Raw genomic sequence first — 18,354 nt, 5'->3', positions numbered from 1 at the left:
CCGGAAGATGTATCACTGCGCGCATGCTAAGGAAGATTGGGCTTTGAACGTCAAATTTCACCCTTTCTTTTCTTCATTTTTTCTTTCTCTTCTTCCCCTTCTCTTTTTCTTCCTTCCCTCTTTTCTTCCCTTCTTCCCCGTCTTTGACGGACTATTGTTCCCCAGCTTGAGCACAGCGCCTTAGACCGCTCGGCCATCCTGACACCCTTGCCTGGCTAGAGATGGCCTGTTCGAGCCGCACCTGAAACCAGGGACCTAGAAGCTACTTTTTCTCTGTTCGGGCCCTCTTTAGCCCACGGGCCTCGTTGGCGCAGTTAGGCAGCGCGTCAGTCTCATAATCTGAAGGTCGTGAGTTCGAGCCTCACACGGGGCAGGGTGGTTCTTTTTTTCTGATAACTGAGAGAGCTTAGACCAGGGGTGTCAAACTAAATTCCTTTAGGGCCCGAGCCCTGTAGAGTGTTGTTCCAACCCTTCTCAAACACACAAGGCATGTAGTTTTCAAATGAGCCTGAAGGGCATGATTAGTTGGATCAGGTGTGTTCTATCAGGCTTGAATCTAAACTCTGCAGGTCTCCGGCCTTCCAGGGACTGAGTTTGACACCCGTGGCTTAGAAAGAAAGAGTGAGGTTCTCTGTCCCCTTTCGTGTGGGTTTCCCTGTGTCTCCTGGGGGCAAAAGGCCACAGCTCCTCTTCAGGGCAGGTGAAATGATGCTTTGTGGAAAACTGTCAGGTTCCAGGTAAATTCCCTGAATCTCATCCAGCGACATTGCGTGTAGGCCCGTGCAATCCTTTTATTTACAGTGAAGTCAAAATTCTGCATGCATGCTGGCTAATGCTACATGAAGGCAGCAATAGCATCCCTCTCATATTCATGTAACACGTGGCCACGTCCTCCTGAGGTTTTGTGAAGTTTCAAAGGCCATATTGCTGCACTGGCCCGGTCCTGAAGATTTGCCTTGTACAACGTTCGGAAGATTAGACCCTTCCGATCAGAGCAGGCCACACAACTCCTTGTCCAAGCTCTTTGTTTTCTCCAGACTGGACTACTGCTATGCTCCCTTGGCGGGTCTTCCGGCACGTACTATCAAGCCTCTGCAACTGATCCAGGATGCAGCAGCGAGACTGGTCTTCAACGAGCCAAAGAAAGCCCACGTCACACCTCTCTTCATAATTTTGCACTGGCTACCAATAGCTGTTCGCATCAGATTCAAGGTACTGATGTTTGCCTACAAGATAACCACTGGCTCTGCAGCAATATACCTAAAGTCGATGGTGCAGACCTACGCTTGCTTTCTGCAAGTGAACGATGCCTCGTGGTGCCATCCCAAAGAGGCACAAAATCACTCTCAAGGACCTTTTCCTGGACTGTTCCCAGCTGGTGGATCGGCCTGCCTATCTCAATTCGAGCAGCGGAGGCTTTAACCCTTTTCAAAAAGTGTCTAAAAACTCATCCTTGTCTTCAACGCCTGCCCAATTAATACTAGCATTTGCCTAATGCGTCGTTTTGTCAAAGTTAACGCCCTGCTGGCCCAACGTAGCAGAAGACTGAAGTCTCTGTCTGCAGCCAAAGGATAGGTCTGTCAGAAGTGGGATTCGAACCCACGCCTCCAGGGGAGACTGCGACCTGAACGCAGCGCCTTAGACCGCTCGGCCATCCTGACACCCTTGCCTGGCTAGAGATGGCCTGTTCGAGCCGCACCTGAAACCAGGGACCTAGAAGCTACTTTTTCTCTGTTCGGGCCCCCTTTGGCCCACGGGCCTCGTTGGCGCAGTTAGGCAGCGCGTCAGTCTCATAATCTGAAGGTCGTGAGTTCGAGCCTCACACGGGGCAGGGTGGTTCTTTTTTTCTGATAACTGAGAGAGCTTAGACCAGGGGTGTCAAACTAAATTCCTTTAGGGCCCGAGCCCTGTAGAGTGTTGTTCCAACCCTTCTCAAACACACAAGGCATGTAGTTTTCAAATGAGCCTGAAGGGCATGATTAGTTGGATCAGGTGTGTTCTATCAGGCTTGAATCTAAACTCTGCAGGTCTCCGGCCTTCCAGGGACTGAGTTTGACACCCGTGGCTTAGAAAGAAAGAGTGAGGTTCTCTGTCCCCTTTCGTGTGGGTTTCCCTGTGTCTCCTGGGGGCAAAAGGCCACAGCTCCTCTTCAGGGCAGGTGAAATGATGCTTTGTGGAAAACTGTGAGGTTCCAGGTAAATTCCCTGAATCTCATCCAGCGACATTGCGTGTAGGCCCGTGCAATCCTTTTATTTACAGTGAAGTCAAAATTCTGCATGCATGCTGGCTAATGCTACATGAAGGCAGCAATAGCATCCCTCTCATATTCATGTAACACGTGGCCACGTCCTCCTGAGGTTTTGTGAAGTTTCAAAGGCCATATTGCTGCACTGGCCCGGTCCTGAAGATTTGCCTTGTACAACGTTCGGAAGATTAGACCCTTCCGATCAGAGCAGGCCACACAACTCCTTGTCCAAGCTCTTTGTTTTCTCCAGACTGGACTACTGCTATGCTCCCTTGGCGGGTCTTCCGGCACGTACTATCAAGCCTCTGCAACTGATCCAGGATGCAGCAGCGAGACTGGTCTTCAACGAGCCAAAGAAAGCCCACGTCACACCTCTCTTCATAATTTTGCACTGGCTACCAATAGCTGTTCGCATCAGATTCAAGGTACTGATGTTTGCCTACAAGATAACCACTGGCTCTGCAGCAATATACCTAAAGTCGCTGGTGCAGACCTACGCTTGCTTTCTGCAAGTGAACGATGCCTCGTGGTGCCATCCCAAAGAGGCACAAAATCACTCTCAAGGACCTTTTCCTGGACTGTTCCCAGCTGGTGGATCGGCCTGCCTATCTCAATTCGAGCAGCGGAGGCTTTAACCCTTTTCAAAAAGTGTCTAAAAACTCATCCTTGTCTTCAACGCCTGCCCAATTAATACTAGCATTTGCCTAATGCGTCGTTTTGTCAAAGTTAACGCCCTGCTGGCCCAACGTAGCAGAAGACTGAAGTCTCTGTCTGCAGCCAAAGGATAGGTCTGTCAGAAGTGGGATTCGAACCCACGCCTCCAGGGGAGACTGCGACCTGAACGCAGCGCCTTAGACCGCTCGGCCATCCTGACACCCTTGCCTGGCTAGAGATGGCCTGTTCGAGCCGCACCTGAAACCAGGGACCTAGAAGCTACTTTTTCTCTGTTCGGGCCCCCTTTAGCCCACGGGCCTCGTTGGCGCAGTTAGGCAGCGCGTCAGTCTCATAATCTGAAGGTCGTGAGTTCGAGCCTCACACGGGGCAGGGTGGTTCTTTTTTTCTGATAACTGAGAGAGCTTAGACCAGGGGTGTCAAACTAAATTCCTTTAGGGCCCGAGCCCTGTAGAGTGTTGTTCCAACCCTTCTCAAACACACAAGGCATGTAGTTTTCAAATGAGCCTGAAGGGCATGATTAGTTGGATCAGGTGTGTTCTATCAGGCTTGAATCTAAACTCTGCAGGTCTCCGGCCTTCCAGGGACTGAGTTTGACACCCGTGGCTTAGAAAGAAAGAGTGAGGTTCTCTGTCCCCTTTCGTGTGGGTTTCCCTGTGTCTCCTGGGGGCAAAAGGCCACAGCTCCTCTTCAGGGCAGGTGAAATGATGCTTTGTGGAAAACTGTGAGGTTCCAGGTAAATTCCCTGAATCTCATCCAGCGACATTGCGTGTAGGCCCGTGCAATCCTTTTATTTACAGTGAAGTCAAAATTCTGCATGCATGCTGGCTAATGCTACATGAAGGCAGCAATAGCATCCCTCTCATATTCATGTAACACGTGGCCACGTCCTCCTGAGGTTTTGTGAAGTTTCAAAGGCCATATTGCTGCACTGGCCCGGTCCTGAAGATTTGCCTTGTACAACGTTCGGAAGATTAGACCCTTCCGATCAGAGCAGGCCACACAACTCCTTGTCCAAGCTCTTTGTTTTCTCCAGACTGGACTACTGCTATGCTCCCTTGGCGGGTCTTCCGGCACGTACTATCAAGCCTCTGCAACTGATCCAGGATGCAGCAGCGAGACTGGTCTTCAACGAGCCAAAGAAAGCCCACGTCACACCTCTCTTCATAATTTTGCACTGGCTACCAATAGCTGTTCGCATCAGATTCAAGGTACTGATGTTTGCCTACAAGATAACCACTGGCTCTGCAGCAATATACCTAAAGTCGCTGGTGCAGACCTACGCTTGCTTTCTGCAAGTGAACGATGCCTCGTGGTGCCATCCCAAAGAGGCACAAAATCACTCTCAAGGACCTTTTCCTGGACTGTTCCCAGCTGGTGGATCGGCCTGCCTATCTCAATTCGAGCAGCGGAGGCTTTAACCCTTTTCAAAAAGTGTCTAAAAACTCATCCTTGTCTTCAACGCCTGCCCAATTAATACTAGCATTTGCCTAATGCGTCGTTTTGTCAAAGTTAACGCCCTGCTGGCCCAACGTAGCAGAAGACTGAAGTCTCTGTCTGCAGCCAAAGGATAGGTCTGTCAGAAGTGGGATTCGAACCCACGCCTCCAGGGGAGACTGCGACCTGAACGCAGCGCCTTAGACCGCTCGGCCATCCTGACACCCTTGCCTGGCTAGAGATGGCCTGTTCGAGCCGCACCTGAAACCAGGGACCTAGAAGCTACTTTTTCTCTGTTCGGGCCCCCTTTAGCCCACGGGCCTCGTTGGCGCAGTTAGGCAGCGCGTCAGTCTCATAATCTGAAGGTCGTGAGTTCGAGCCTCACACGGGGCAGGGTGGTTCTTTTTTTCTGATAACTGAGAGAGCTTAGACCAGGGGTGTCAAACTAAATTCCTTTAGGGCCCGAGCCCTGTAGAGTGTTGTTCCAACCCTTCTCAAACACACAAGGCATGTAGTTTTCAAATGAGCCTGAAGGGCATGATTAGTTGGATCAGGTGTGTTCTATCAGGCTTGAATCTAAACTCTGCAGGTCTCCGGCCTTCCAGGGACTGAGTTTGACACCCGTGGCTTAGAAAGAAAGAGTGAGGTTCTCTGTCCCCTTTCGTGTGGGTTTCCCTGTGTCTCCTGGGGGCAAAAGGCCACAGCTCCTCTTCAGGGCAGGTGAAATGATGCTTTGTGGAAAACTGTGAGGTTCCAGGTAAATTCCCTGAATCTCATCCAGCGACATTGCGTGTAGGCCCGTGCAATCCTTTTATTTACAGTGAAGTCAAAATTCTGCATGCATGCTGGCTAATGCTACATGAAGGCAGCAATAGCATCCCTCTCATATTCATGTAACACGTGGCCACGTCCTCCTGAGGTTTTGTGAAGTTTCAAAGGCCATATTGCTGCACTGGCCCGGTCCTGAAGATTTGCCTTGTACAACGTTCGGAAGATTAGACCCTTCCGATCAGAGCAGGCCACACAACTCCTTGTCCAAGCTCTTTGTTTTCTCCAGACTGGACTACTGCTATGCTCCCTTGGCGGGTCTTCCGGCACGTACTATCAAGCCTCTGCAACTGATCCAGGATGCAGCAGCGAGACTGGTCTTCAACGAGCCAAAGAAAGCCCACGTCACACCTCTCTTCATAATTTTGCACTGGCTACCAATAGCTGTTCGCATCAGATTCAAGGTACTGATGTTTGCCTACAAGATAACCACTGGCTCTGCAGCAATATACCTAAAGTCGCTGGTGCAGACCTACGCTTGCTTTCTGCAAGTGAACGATGCCTCGTGGTGCCATCCCAAAGAGGCACAAAATCACTCTCAAGGACCTTTTCCTGGACTGTTCCCAGCTGGTGGATCGGCCTGCCTATCTCAATTCGAGCAGCGGAGGCTTTAACCCTTTTCAAAAAGTGTCTAAAAACTCATCCTTGTCTTCAACGCCTGCCCAATTAATACTAGCATTTGCCTAATGCGTCGTTTTGTCAAAGTTAACGCCCTGCTGGCCCAACGTAGCAGAAGACTGAAGTCTCTGTCTGCAGCCAAAGGATAGGTCTGTCAGAAGTGGGATTCGAACCCACGCCTCCAGGGGAGACTGCGACCTGAACGCAGCGCCTTAGACCGCTCGGCCATCCTGACACCCTTGCCTGGCTAGAGATGGCCTGTTCGAGCCGCACCTGAAACCAGGGACCTAGAAGCTACTTTTTCTCTGTTCGGGCCCCCTTTAGCCCACGGGCCTCGTTGGCGCAGTTAGGCAGCGCGTCAGTCTCATAATCTGAAGGTCGTGAGTTCGAGCCTCACACGGGGCAGGGTGGTTCTTTTTTTCTGATAACTGAGAGAGCTTAGACCAGGGGTGTCAAACTAAATTCCTTTAGGGCCCGAGCCCTGTAGAGTGTTGTTCCAACCCTTCTCAAACACACAAGGCATGTAGTTTTCAAATGAGCCTGAAGGGCATGATTAGTTGGATCAGGTGTGTTCTATCAGGCTTGAATCTAAACTCTGCAGGTCTCCGGCCTTCCAGGGACTGAGTTTGACACCCGTGGCTTAGAAAGAAAGAGTGAGGTTCTCTGTCCCCTTTCGTGTGGGTTTCCCTGTGTCTCCTGGGGGCAAAAGGCCACAGCTCCTCTTCAGGGCAGGTGAAATGATGCTTTGTGGAAAACTGTGAGGTTCCAGGTAAATTCCCTGAATCTCATCCAGCGACATTGCATGTAGGCCCGTGCAATCCTTTTATTTACAGTGAAGTCAAAATTCTGCATGCATGCTGGCTAATGCTACATGAAGGCAGCAATAGCATCCCTCTCATATTCATGTAACACGTGGCCACGTCCTCCTGAGGTTTTGTGAAGTTTCAAAGGCCATATTGCTGCACTGGCCCGGTCCTGAAGATTTGCCTTGTACAACGTTCGGAAGATTAGACCCTTCCGATCAGAGCAGGCCACACAACTCCTTGTCCAAGCTCTTTGTTTTCTCCAGACTGGACTACTGCTATGCTCCCTTGGCGGGTCTTCCGGCACGTACTATCAAGCCTCTGCAACTGATCCAGGATGCAGCAGCGAGACTGGTCTTCAACGAGCCAAAGAAAGCCCACGTCACACCTCTCTTCATAATTTTGCACTGGCTACCAATAGCTGTTCGCATCAGATTCAAGGTACTGATGTTTGCCTACAAGATAACCACTGGCTCTGCAGCAATATACCTAAAGTCGCTGGTGCAGACCTACGCTTGCTTTCTGCAAGTGAACGATGCCTCGTGGTGCCATCCCAAAGAGGCACAAAATCACTCTCAAGGACCTTTTCCTGGACTGTTCCCAGCTGGTGGATCGGCCTGCCTATCTCAATTCGAGCAGCGGAGGCTTTAACCCTTTTCAAAAAGTGTCTAAAAACTCATCCTTGTCTTCAACGCCTGCCCAATTAATACTAGCATTTGCCTAATGCGTCGTTTTGTCAAAGTTAACGCCCTGCTGGCCCAACGTAGCAGAAGACTGAAGTCTCTGTCTGCAGCCAAAGGATAGGTCTGTCAGAAGTGGGATTCGAACCCACGCCTCCAGGGGAGACTGCGACCTGAACGCAGCGCCTTAGACCGCTCGGCCATCCTGACACCCTTGCCTGGCTAGAGATGGCCTGTTCGAGCCGCACCTGAAACCAGGGACCTAGAAGCTACTTTTTCTCTGTTCGGGCCCCCTTTAGCCCACGGGCCTCGTTGGCGCAGTTAGGCAGCGCGTCAGTCTCATAATCTGAAGGTCGTGAGTTCGAGCCTCACACGGGGCAGGGTGGTTCTTTTTTTCTGATAACTGAGAGAGCTTAGACCAGGGGTGTCAAACTAAATTCCTTTAGGGCCCGAGCCCTGTAGAGTGTTGTTCCAACCCTTCTCAAACACACAAGGCATGTAGTTTTCAAATGAGCCTGAAGGGCATGATTAGTTGGATCAGGTGTGTTCTATCAGGCTTGAATCTAAACTCTGCAGGTCTCCGGCCTTCCAGGGACTGAGTTTGACACCCGTGGCTTAGAAAGAAAGAGTGAGGTTCTCTGTCCCCTTTCGTGTGGGTTTCCCTGTGTCTCCTGGGGGCAAAAGGCCACAGCTCCTCTTCAGGGCAGGTGAAATGATGCTTTGTGGAAAACTGTGAGGTTCCAGGTAAATTCCCTGAATCTCATCCAGCGACATTGCGTGTAGGCCCGTGCAATCCTTTTATTTACAGTGAAGTCAAAATTCTGCATGCATGCTGGCTAATGCTACATGAAGGCAGCAATAGCATCCCTCTCATATTCATGTAACACGTGGCCACGTCCTCCTGAGGTTTTGTGAAGTTTCAAAGGCCATATTGCTGCACTGGCCCGGTCCTGAATATTTGCCTTGTACAACGTTCGGAAGATTAGACCCTTCCGATCAGAGCAGGCCACACAACTCCTTGTCCAAGCTCTTTGTTTTCTCCAGACTGGACTACTGCTATGCTCCCTTGGCGGGTCTTCCGGCACGTACTATCAAGCCTCTGCAACTGATCCAGGATGCAGCAGCGAGACTGGTCTTCAACGAGCCAAAGAAAGCCCACGTCACACCTCTCTTCATAATTTTGCACTGGCTACCAATAGCTGTTCGCATCAGATTCAAGGTACTGATGTTTGCCTACAAGATAACCACTGGCTCTGCAGCAATATACCTAAAGTCGATGGTGCAGACCTACGCTTGCTTTCTGCAAGTGAACGATGCCTCGTGGTGCCATCCCAAAGAGGCACAAAATCACTCTCAAGGACCTTTTCCTGGACTGTTCCCAGCTGGTGGATCGGCCTGCCTATCTCAATTCGAGCAGCGGAGGCTTTAACCCTTTTCAAAAAGTGTCTAAAAACTCATCCTTGTCTTCAACGCCTGCCCAATTAATACTAGCATTTGCCTAATGCGTCGTTTTGTCAAAGTTAACGCCCTGCTGGCCCAACGTAGCAGAAGACTGAAGTCTCTGTCTGCAGCCAAAGTATAGGTCTGTCAGAAGTGGGATTCGAACCCACGCCTCCAGGGGAGACTGCGACCTGAACGCAGCGCCTTAGACCGCTCGGCCATCCTGACACCCTTGCCTGGCTAGAGATGGCCTGTTCGAGCCGCACCTGAAACCAGGGACCTAGAAGCTACTTTTTCTCTGTTCGGGCCCCCTTTAGCCCACGGGCCTCGTTGGCGCAGTTAGGCAGCGCGTCAGTCTCATAATCTGAAGGTCGTGAGTTCGAGCCTCACACGGGGCAGGGTGGTTCTTTTTTTCTGATAACTGAGAGAGCTTAGACCAGGGGTGTCAAACTAAATTCCTTTAGGGCCCGAGCCCTGTAGAGTGTTGTTCCAACCCTTCTCAAACACACAAGGCATGTAGTTTTCAAATGAGCCTGAAGGGCATGATTAGTTGGATCAGGTGTGTTCTATCAGGCTTGAATCTAAACTCTGCAGGTCTCCGGCCTTCCAGGGACTGAGTTTGACACCCGTGGCTTAGAAAGAAAGAGTGAGGTTCTCTGTCCCCTTTCGTGTGGGTTTCCCTGTGTCTCCTGGGGGCAAAAGGCCACAGCTCCTCTTCAGGGCAGGTGAAATGATGCTTTGTGGAAAACTGTGAGGTTCCAGGTAAATTCCCTGAATCTCATCCAGCGACATTGCGTGTAGGCCCATGCAATCCTTTTATTTACAGTGAAGTCAAAATTCTGCATGCATGCTGGCTAATGCTACATGAAGGCAGCAATAGCATCCCTCTCATATTCATGTAACACGTGGCCACGTCCTCCTGAGGTTTTGTGAAGTTTCAAAGGCCATATTGCTGCACTGGCCCGGTCCTGAAGATTTGCCTTGTACAACGTTCGGAAGATTAGACCCTTCCGATCAGAGCAGGCCACACAACTCCTTGTCCAAGCTCTTTGTTTTCTCCAGACTGGACTACTGCTATGCTCCCTTGGCGGGTCTTCCGGCACGTACTATCAAGCCTCTGCAACTGATCCAGGATGCAGCAGCGAGACTGGTCTTCAACGAGCCAAAGAAAGCCCACGTCACACCTCTCTTCATAATTTTGCACTGGCTACCAATAGCTGTTCGCATCAGATTCAAGGTACTGATGTTTGCCTACAAGATAACCACTGGCTCTGCAGCAATATACCTAAAGTCGCTGGTGCAGACCTACGCTTGCTTTCTGCAAGTGAACGATGCCTCGTGGTGCCATCCCAAAGAGGCACAAAATCACTCTCAAGGACCTTTTCCTGGACTGTTCCCAGCTGGTGGATCGGCCTGCCTATCTCAATTCGAGCAGCGGAGGCTTTAACCCTTTTCAAAAAGTGTCTAAAAACTCATCCTTGTCTTCAACGCCTGCCCAATTAATACTAGCATTTGCCTAATGCGTCGTTTTGTCAAAGTTAACGCCCTGCTGGCCCAACGTAGCAGAAGACTGAAGTCTCTGTCTGCAGCCAAAGGATAGGTCTGTCAGAAGTGGGATTCGAACCCACGCATCCAGGGGAGACTGCGACCTGAACGCAGCGCCTTAGACCTCTCGGCCATCCTGACACCCTTGCCTGGCTAGAGATGGCCTGTTCGAGCCGCACCTGAAACCAGGGACCTAGAAGCTACTTTTTCTCTGTTCGGGCCCCCTTTAGCCCACGGGCCTCGTTGGCGCAGTTAGGCAGCGCGTCAGTCTCATAATCTGAAGGTCGTGAGTTCGAGCCTCACACGGGGCAGGGTGGTTCTTTTTTTCTGATAACTGAGAGAGCTTAGACCAGGGGTGTCAAACTAAATTCCTTTAGGGCCCGAGCCCTGTAGAGTGTTGTTCCAACCCTTCTCAAACACACAAGGCATGTAGTTTTCAAATGAGCCTGAAGGGCATGATTAGTTGGATCAGGTGTGTTCTATCAAGCTTGAATCTAAACTCTGCAGGTCTCCGGCCTTCCAGGGACTGAGTTTGACACCCGTGGCTTAGAAAGAAAGAGTGAGGTTCTCTGTCCCCTTTCGTGTGGGTTTCCCTGTGTCTCCTGGGGGCAAAAGGCCACAGCTCCTCTTCAGGGCAGGTGAAATGATGCTTTGTGGAAAACTGTGAGGTTCCAGGTAAATTCCCTGAATCTCATCCAGCGACATTGCGTGTAGGCCCGTGCAATCCTTTTATTTACAGTGAAGTCAAAATTCTGCATGCATGCTGGCTAATGCTACATGAAGGCAGCAATAGCATCCCTCTCATATTCATGTAACACGTGGCCACGTCCTCCTGAGGTTTTGTGAAGTTTCAAAGGCCATATTGCTGCACTGGCCCGGTCCTGAAGATTTGCCTTGTACAACGTTCGGAAGATTAGACCCTTCCGATCAGAGCAGGCCACACAACTCCTTGTCCAAGCTCTTTGTTTTCTCCAGACTGGACTACTGCTATGCTCCCTTGGCGGGTCTTCCGGCACGTACTATCAAGCCTCTGCAACTGATCCAGGATGCAGCAGCAAGACTGGTCTTCAACGAGCCAAAGAAAGCCCACGTCACACCTCTCTTCATAATTTTGCACTGGCTACCAATAGCTGTTCGCATCAGATTCAAGGTACTGATGTTTGCCTACAAGATAACCACTGGCTCTGCAGCAATATACCTAAAGTCGCTGGTGCAGACCTACGCTTGCTTTCTGCAAGTGAACGATGCCTCGTGGTGCCATCCCAAAGAGGCACAAAATCACTCTCAAGGACCTTTTCCTGGACTGTTCCCAGCTGGTGGATCGGCCTGCCTATCTCAATTCGAGCAGCGGAGGCTTTAACCCTTTTCAAAAAGTGTCTAAAAACTCATCCTTGTCTTCAACGCCTGCCCAATTAATACTAGCATTTGCCTAATGCGTCGTTTTGTCAAAGTTAACGCCCTGCTGGCCCAACGTAGCAGAAGACTGAAGTCTCTGTCTGCAGCCAAAGGATAGGTCTGTCAGAAGTGGGATTCGAACCCACGCCTCCAGGGGAGACTGCGACCTGAACGCAGCGCCTCAGACCGCTCGGCCATCCTGACACCCTTGCCTGGCTAGAGATGGCCTGTTCGAGCCGCACCTGAAACCAGGGACCTAGAAGCTACTTTTTCTCTGTTCGGGCCCCCTTTAGCCCACGGGCCTCGTTGGCGCAGTTAGGCAGCGCGTCAGTCTCATAATCTGAAGGTCGTGAGTTCGAGCCTCACACGGGGCAGGGTGGTTCTTTTTTTCTGATAACTGAGAGAGCTTAGACCAGGGGTGTCAAACTAAATTCCTTTAGGGCCCGAGCCCTGTAGAGTGTTGTTCCAACCCTTCTCAAACACACAAGGCATGTAGTTTTCAAATGAGCCTGAAGGGCATGATTAGTTGGATCAGGTGTGTTCTATCAGGCTTGAATCTAAACTCTGCAGGTCTCCGGCCTTCCAGGGACTGAGTTTGACACCCGTGGCTTAGAAAGAAAGAGTGAGGTTCTCTGTCCCCTTTCGTGTGGGTTTCCCTGTGTCTCCTGGGGGCAAAAGGCCACAGCTCCTCTTCAGGGCAGGTGAAATGATGCTTTGTGGAAAACTGTGAGGTTCCAGGTAAATTCCCTGAATCTCATCCAGCGACATTGCGTGTAGGCCCGTGCAATCCTTTTATTTACAGTGAAGTCAAAATTCTGCATGCATGCTGGCTAATGCTACATGAAGGCAGCAATAGCATCCCTCTCATATTCATGTAACACGTGGCCACGTCCTCCTGAGGTTTTGTGAAGTTTCAAAGGCCATATTGCTGCACTGGCCCGGTCCTGAAGATTTGCCTTGTACAACGTTCGGAAGATTAGACCCTTCCGATCAGAGCAGGCCACACAACTCCTTGTCCAAGCTCTTTGTTTTCTCCAGACTGGACTACTGCTATGCTCCCTTGGCGGGTCTTCCGGCACGTACTATCAAGCCTCTGCAACTGATCCAGGATGCAGCAGCGAGACTGGTCTTCAACGAGCCAAAGAAAGCCCACGTCACACCTCTCTTCATAATTTTGCACTGGCTACCAATAGCTGTTCGCATCAGATTCAAGGTACTGATGTTTGCCTACAAGATAACCACTGGCTCTGCAGCAATATACCTAAAGTCGCTGGTGCAGACCTACGCTTGCTTTCTGCAAGTGAACGATGCCTCGTGGTGCCATCCCAAAGAGGCACAAAATCACTCTCAAGGACCTTTTCCTGGACTGTTCCCAGCTGGTGGATCGGCCTGCCTATCTCAATTCGAGCAGCGGAGGCTTTAACCCTTTTCAAAAAGTGTCTAAAAACTCATCCTTGTCTTCAACGCCTGCCCAATTAATACTAGCATTTGCCTAATGCGTCGTTTTGTCAAAGTTAACGCCCTGCTGGCCCAACGTAGCAGAAGACTGAAGTCTCTGTCTGCAGCCAAAGGATAGGTCTGTCAGAAGTGGGATTCGAACCCACGCCTCCAGGGGAGACTGCGACCTGAACGCAGCGCCTTAGACCGCTCGGCCATCCTGACACCCTTGCCTGGCTAGAGATGGCCTGTTCGAGCCGCACCTGAAACCAGGGACCTAGAAGCTACTTTTTCTCTGTTCGGGCCCCCTTTAGCCCACGGGCCTCGTTGGCGCAGTTAGGCAGCGCGTCAGTCTCATAATCTGAAGGTCGTGAGTTCGAGCCTCACACGGGGCAGGGTGGTTCTTTTTTTCTGATAACTGAGAGAGCTTAGACCAGGGGTGTCAAACTAAATTCCTTTAGGGCCCGAGCCCTGTAGAGTGTTGTTCCAACCCTTCTCAAACACACAAGGCATGTAGTTTTCAAATGAGCCTGAAGGGCATGATTAGTTGGATCAGGTGTGTTCTATCAGGCTTGAATCTAAACTCTGCAGGTCTCCGGCCTTCCAGGGACTGAGTTTGACACCCGTGGCTTAGAAAGAAAGAGTGAGGTTCTCTGTCCCCTTTCGTGTGGGTTTCCCTGTGTCTCCTGGGGGCAAAAGGCCACAGCTCCTCTTCAGGGCAGGTGAAATGATGCTTTGTGGAAAACTGTGAGGTTCCAGGTAAATTCCCTGAATCTCATCCAGCGACATTGCGTGTAGGCCCGTGCAATCCTTTTATTTACAGTGAAGTCAAAATTCTGCATGCATGCTGGCTAATGCTACATGAAGGCAGCAATAGCATCCCTCTCATATTCATGTAACACGTGGCCACGTCCTCCTGAGGTTTTGTGAAGTTTCAAAGGCCATATTGCTGCACTGGCCCGGTCCTGAAGATTTGCCTTGTACAACGTTCGGAAGATTAGACCCTTCCGATCAGAGCAGGCCACACAACTCCTTGTCCAAGCTCTTTGTTTTCTCCAGACTGGACTACTGCTATGCTCCCTTGGCGGGTCTTCCGGCACGTACTATCAAGCCTCTGCAACTGATCCAGGATGCAGCAGCGAGACTGGTCTTCAACGAGCCAAAGAAAGCCCACGTCACACCTCTCTTCATAATTTTGCACTGGCTACCAATAGCTGTTCGCATCAGATTCAAGGTACTGATGTTTGCCTACAAGATAACCACTGGCTCTGCAGCAATATACCTAAAGTCGCTGGTGCAGACCTACGCTTGCTTTCTGCAAGTGAACGATGCCTCGTGGTGCCATCCCAAAGAGGCACAAAATCACTCTCAAGGACCTTTTCCTGGACTGTTCCCAGCTGGTGGATCGGCCTGCCTATCTCAATTCGAGCAGCGGAGGCTTTAACCCTTTTCAAAAAGTGTCTAAAAACTCATCCTTGTCTTCAACGCCTGCCCAATTAATACTAGCATTTGCCTAATGCGTCGTTTTGTCAAAGTTAACGCCCTGCTGGCCCAACGTAGCAGAAGACTGAAGTCTCTGTCTGCAGCCAAAGGATAGGTCTGTCAGAAGTGGGATTCGAACCCACGCCTCCAGGGGAGACTGCGACCTGAACGCAGCGCCTTAGACCTCTCGGCCATCCTGACACCCTTGCCTGGCTAGAGATGGCCTGTTCGAGCCGCACCTGAAACCAGGGACCTAGAAGCTACTTTTTCTCTGTTCGGGCCCCCTTTAGCCCACGGGCCTCGTTGGCGCAGTTAGGCAGCGCGTCAGTCTCATAATCTGAAGGTCGTGAGTTCGAGCCTCACACGGGGCAGGGTGGTTCTTTTTTTCTGATAACTGAGAGAGCTTAGACCAGGGGTGTCAAACTAAATTCCTTTAGGGCCCGAGCCCTGTAGAGTGTTGTTCCAACCCTTCTCAAACACACAAGGCATGTAGTTTTCAAATGAGCCTGAAGGGCATGATTAGTTGGATCAGGTGTGTTCTATCAGGCTTGAATCTAAACTCTGCAGGTCTCCGGCCTTCCAGGGACTGAGTTTGACACCCGTGGCTTAGAAAGAAAGAGTGAGGTTCTCTGTCCCCTTTCGTGTGGGTTTCCCTGTGTCTCCTGGGGGCAAAAGGCCACAGCTCCTCTTCAGGGCAGGTGAAATGATGCTTTGTGGAAAACTGTGAGGTTCCAGGTAAATTCCCTGAATCTCATCCAGCGACATTGCGTGTAGGCCCGTGCAATCCTTTTATTTACAGTGAAGTCAAAATTCTGCATGCATGCTGGCTAATGCTACATGAAGGCAGCAATAGCATCCCTCTCATATTCATGTAACACGTGGCCACGTCCTCCTGAGGTTTTGTGAAGTTTCAAAGGCCATATTGCTGCACTGGCCCGGTCCTGAAGATTTGCCTTGTACAACGTTCGGAAGATTAGACCCTTCCGATCAGAGCAGGCCACACAACTCCTTGTCCAAGCTCTTTGTTTTCTCCAGACTGGACTACTGCTATGCTCCCTTGGCGGGTCTTCCGGCACGTACTATCAAGCCTCTGCAACTGATCCAGGATGCAGCAGCGAGACTGGTCTTCAACGAGCCAAAGAAAGCCCACGTCACACCTCTCTTCATAATTTTGCACTGGCTACCAATAGCTGTTCGCATCAGATTCAAGGTACTGATGTTTGCCTACAAGATAACCACTGGCTCTGCAGCAATATACCTAAAGTCGCTGGTGCAGACCTACGCTTGCTTTCTGCAAGTGAACGATGCCTCGTGGTGCCATCCCAAAGAGGCACAAAATCACTCTCAAGGACCTTTTCCTGGACTGTTCCCAGCTGGTGGATCGGCCTGCCTATCTCAATTCGAGCAGCGGAGGCTTTAACCCTTTTCAAAAAGTGTCTAAAAACTCATCCTTGTCTTCAACGCCTGCCCAATTAATACTAGCATTTGCCTAATGCGTCGTTTTGTCAAAGTTAACGCCCTGCTGGCCCAACGTAGCAGAAGACTGAAGTCTCTGTCTGCAGCCAAAGGATAGGTCTGTCAGAAGTGGGATTCGAACCCACGCCTCCAGGGGAGACTGCGACCTGAACGCAGCGCCTTAGACCTCTCGGCCATCCTGACACCCTTGCCTGGCTAGAGATGGCCTGTTCGAGCCGCACCTGAAACCAGGGACCTAGAAGCTACTTTTTCTCTGTTCGGGCCCCCTTTAGCCCACGGGCCTCGTTGGCGCAGTTAGGCAGCGCGTCAGTCTCATAATCTGAAGGTCGTGAGTTCGAGCCTCACACGGGGCAGGGTGGTTCTTTTTTTCTGATAACTGAGAGAGCTTAGACCAGGGGTGTCAAACTAAATTCCTTTAGGGCCCGAGCCCTGTAGAGTGTTGTTCCAACCCTTCTCAAACACACAAGGCATGTAGTTTTCAAATGAGCCTGAAGGGCATGATTAGTTGGATCAGGTGTGTTCTATCAGGCTTGAATCTAAACTCTGCAGGTCTCCGGCCTTCCAGGGACTGAGTTTGACACCCGTGGCTTAGAAAGAAAGAGTGAGGTTCTCTGTCCCCTTTCGTGTGGGTTTCCCTGTGTCTCCTGGGGGCAAAAGGCCACAGCTCCTCTTCAGGGCAGGTGAAATGATGCTTTGTGGAAAACTGTGAGGTTCCAGGTAAATTCCCTGAATCTCATCCAGCGACATTGCGTGTAGGCCCGTGCAATCCTTTTATTTACAGTGAAGTCAAAATTCTGCATGCATGCTGGCTAATGCTACATGAAGGCAGCAATAGCATCCCTCTCATATTCATGTAACACGTGGCCACGTCCTCCTGAGGTTTTGTGAAGTTTCAAAGGCCATATTGCTGCACTGGCCCGGTCCTGAAGATTTGCCTTGTACAACGTTCGGAAGATTAGACCCTTCCGATCAGAGCAGGCCACACAACTCCTTGTCCAAGCTCTTTGTTTTCTCCAGACTGGACTACTGCTATGCTCCCTTGGCGGGTCTTCCGGCACGTACTATCAAGCCTCTGCAACTGATCCAGGATGCAGCAGCAAGACTGGTCTTCAACGAGCCAAAGAAAGCCCACGTCACACCTCTCTTCATAATTTTGCACTGGCTACCAATAGCTGTTCGCATCAGATTCAAGGTACTGATGTTTGCCTACAAGATAACCACTGGCTCTGCAGCAATATACCTAAAGTCGATGGTGCAGACCTACGCTTGCTTTCTGCAAGTGAACGATGCCTCGTGGTGCCATCCCAAAGAGGCACAAAATCACTCTCAAGGACCTTTTCCTGGACTGTTCCCAGCTGGTGGATCGGCCTGCCTATCTCAATTCGAGCAGCGGAGGCTTTAACCCTTTTCAAAAAGTGTCTAAAAACTCATCCTTGTCTTCAACGCCTGCCCAATTAATACTAGCATTTGCCTAATGCGTCGTTTTGTCAAAGTTAACGCCCTGCTGGCCCAACGTAGCAGAAGACTGAAGTCTCTGTCTGCAGCCAAAGGATAGGTCTGTCAGAAGTGGGATTCGAACCCACGCCTCCAGGGGAGACTGCGACCTGAACGCAGCGCCTTAGACCGCTCGGCCATCCTGACACCCTTGCCTGGCTAGAGATGGCCTGTTCGAGCCGCACCTGAAACCAGGGACCTAGAAGCTACTTTTTCTCTGTTCGGGCCCCCTTTAGCCCACGGGCCTCGTTGGCGCAGTTAGGCAGTGCGTCAGTCTCATAATCTGAAGGTCGTGAGTTCGAGCCTCACACGGGGCAGGGTGGTTCTTTTTTTCTGATAACTGAGAGAGCTTAGACCAGGGGTGTCAAACTAAATTCCTTTAGGGCCCGAGCCCTGTAGAGTGTTGTTCCAACCCTTCTCAAACACACAAGGCATGTAGTTTTCAAATGAGCCTGAAGGGCATGATTAGTTGGATCAGGTGTGTTCTATCAGGCTTGAATCTAAACTCTGCAGGTCTCCGGCCTTCCAGGGACTGAGTTTGACACCCGTGGCTTAGAAAGAAAGAGTGAGGTTCTCTGTCCCCTTTCGTGTGGGTTTCCCTGTGTCTCCTGGGGGCAAAAGGCCACAGCTCCTCTTCAGGGCAGGTGAAATGATGCTTTGTGGAAAACTGTGAGGTTCCAGGTAAATTCCCTGAATCTCATCCAGCGACATTGCGTGTAGGCCCGTGCAATCCTTTTATTTACAGTGAAGTCAAAATTCTGCATGCATGCTGGCTAATGCTACATGAAGGCAGCAATAGCAT

General features: G+C 50.7%; 22 non-coding genes across 22 annotated transcripts; 12 read left to right on the top strand and 10 right to left on the bottom strand.

Annotated features, from left to right (window-relative positions):
• Positions 1–299: 299 nt before the first annotated feature.
• On the top strand, positions 300–373 carry trnam-cau (transfer RNA methionine (anticodon CAU)). Its single transcript has one exon. It is a non-coding gene; the product is annotated as a tRNA-Met (tRNA).
• Positions 374–1,578: 1,205 nt separating this feature from the next.
• On the bottom strand, positions 1,579–1,661 carry trnal-cag (transfer RNA leucine (anticodon CAG)). The gene has a single exon. It is a non-coding gene; the product is annotated as a tRNA-Leu (tRNA).
• Positions 1,662–1,757: 96 nt separating this feature from the next.
• Positions 1,758–1,831, top strand: trnam-cau (transfer RNA methionine (anticodon CAU)). The gene has a single exon. It is a non-coding gene; the product is annotated as a tRNA-Met (tRNA).
• A 1,205-nt stretch (positions 1,832–3,036) lies between these two features.
• On the bottom strand, positions 3,037–3,119 carry trnal-cag (transfer RNA leucine (anticodon CAG)). The gene has a single exon. It is a non-coding gene; the product is annotated as a tRNA-Leu (tRNA).
• Positions 3,120–3,215: 96 nt separating this feature from the next.
• Positions 3,216–3,289, top strand: trnam-cau (transfer RNA methionine (anticodon CAU)). The gene has a single exon. It is a non-coding gene; the product is annotated as a tRNA-Met (tRNA).
• Positions 3,290–4,494: 1,205 nt separating this feature from the next.
• On the bottom strand, positions 4,495–4,577 carry trnal-cag (transfer RNA leucine (anticodon CAG)). Its single transcript has one exon. It is a non-coding gene; the product is annotated as a tRNA-Leu (tRNA).
• A 96-nt stretch (positions 4,578–4,673) lies between these two features.
• trnam-cau (transfer RNA methionine (anticodon CAU)) lies at positions 4,674–4,747 on the top strand. The gene has a single exon. It is a non-coding gene; the product is annotated as a tRNA-Met (tRNA).
• A 1,205-nt stretch (positions 4,748–5,952) lies between these two features.
• Positions 5,953–6,035, bottom strand: trnal-cag (transfer RNA leucine (anticodon CAG)). Its single transcript has one exon. It is a non-coding gene; the product is annotated as a tRNA-Leu (tRNA).
• Positions 6,036–6,131: 96 nt separating this feature from the next.
• Positions 6,132–6,205, top strand: trnam-cau (transfer RNA methionine (anticodon CAU)). The gene has a single exon. It is a non-coding gene; the product is annotated as a tRNA-Met (tRNA).
• A 1,205-nt stretch (positions 6,206–7,410) lies between these two features.
• On the bottom strand, positions 7,411–7,493 carry trnal-cag (transfer RNA leucine (anticodon CAG)). The gene has a single exon. It is a non-coding gene; the product is annotated as a tRNA-Leu (tRNA).
• A 96-nt stretch (positions 7,494–7,589) lies between these two features.
• On the top strand, positions 7,590–7,663 carry trnam-cau (transfer RNA methionine (anticodon CAU)). Its single transcript has one exon. It is a non-coding gene; the product is annotated as a tRNA-Met (tRNA).
• Positions 7,664–8,868: 1,205 nt separating this feature from the next.
• Positions 8,869–8,951, bottom strand: trnal-cag (transfer RNA leucine (anticodon CAG)). Its single transcript has one exon. It is a non-coding gene; the product is annotated as a tRNA-Leu (tRNA).
• Positions 8,952–9,047: 96 nt separating this feature from the next.
• trnam-cau (transfer RNA methionine (anticodon CAU)) lies at positions 9,048–9,121 on the top strand. Its single transcript has one exon. It is a non-coding gene; the product is annotated as a tRNA-Met (tRNA).
• A 1,384-nt stretch (positions 9,122–10,505) lies between these two features.
• trnam-cau (transfer RNA methionine (anticodon CAU)) lies at positions 10,506–10,579 on the top strand. The gene has a single exon. It is a non-coding gene; the product is annotated as a tRNA-Met (tRNA).
• A 1,384-nt stretch (positions 10,580–11,963) lies between these two features.
• On the top strand, positions 11,964–12,037 carry trnam-cau (transfer RNA methionine (anticodon CAU)). Its single transcript has one exon. It is a non-coding gene; the product is annotated as a tRNA-Met (tRNA).
• A 1,205-nt stretch (positions 12,038–13,242) lies between these two features.
• trnal-cag (transfer RNA leucine (anticodon CAG)) lies at positions 13,243–13,325 on the bottom strand. The gene has a single exon. It is a non-coding gene; the product is annotated as a tRNA-Leu (tRNA).
• A 96-nt stretch (positions 13,326–13,421) lies between these two features.
• Positions 13,422–13,495, top strand: trnam-cau (transfer RNA methionine (anticodon CAU)). The gene has a single exon. It is a non-coding gene; the product is annotated as a tRNA-Met (tRNA).
• Positions 13,496–14,700: 1,205 nt separating this feature from the next.
• Positions 14,701–14,783, bottom strand: trnal-cag (transfer RNA leucine (anticodon CAG)). The gene has a single exon. It is a non-coding gene; the product is annotated as a tRNA-Leu (tRNA).
• A 96-nt stretch (positions 14,784–14,879) lies between these two features.
• On the top strand, positions 14,880–14,953 carry trnam-cau (transfer RNA methionine (anticodon CAU)). The gene has a single exon. It is a non-coding gene; the product is annotated as a tRNA-Met (tRNA).
• A 1,205-nt stretch (positions 14,954–16,158) lies between these two features.
• On the bottom strand, positions 16,159–16,241 carry trnal-cag (transfer RNA leucine (anticodon CAG)). Its single transcript has one exon. It is a non-coding gene; the product is annotated as a tRNA-Leu (tRNA).
• A 96-nt stretch (positions 16,242–16,337) lies between these two features.
• Positions 16,338–16,411, top strand: trnam-cau (transfer RNA methionine (anticodon CAU)). Its single transcript has one exon. It is a non-coding gene; the product is annotated as a tRNA-Met (tRNA).
• A 1,205-nt stretch (positions 16,412–17,616) lies between these two features.
• Positions 17,617–17,699, bottom strand: trnal-cag (transfer RNA leucine (anticodon CAG)). Its single transcript has one exon. It is a non-coding gene; the product is annotated as a tRNA-Leu (tRNA).
• Positions 17,700–18,354: the final 655 nt, after the last annotated feature.

This window comes from Carassius gibelio, chromosome A4 (genome assembly GCF_023724105.1).
Source record: "Carassius gibelio isolate Cgi1373 ecotype wild population from Czech Republic chromosome A4, carGib1.2-hapl.c, whole genome shotgun sequence".
Lineage (NCBI taxonomy): Eukaryota > Metazoa > Chordata > Actinopteri > Cypriniformes > Cyprinidae > Carassius > Carassius gibelio.
Note: the sequence above shows the minus strand (reverse complement) of the source record. Positions and strands in the feature narration are given on the sequence as shown.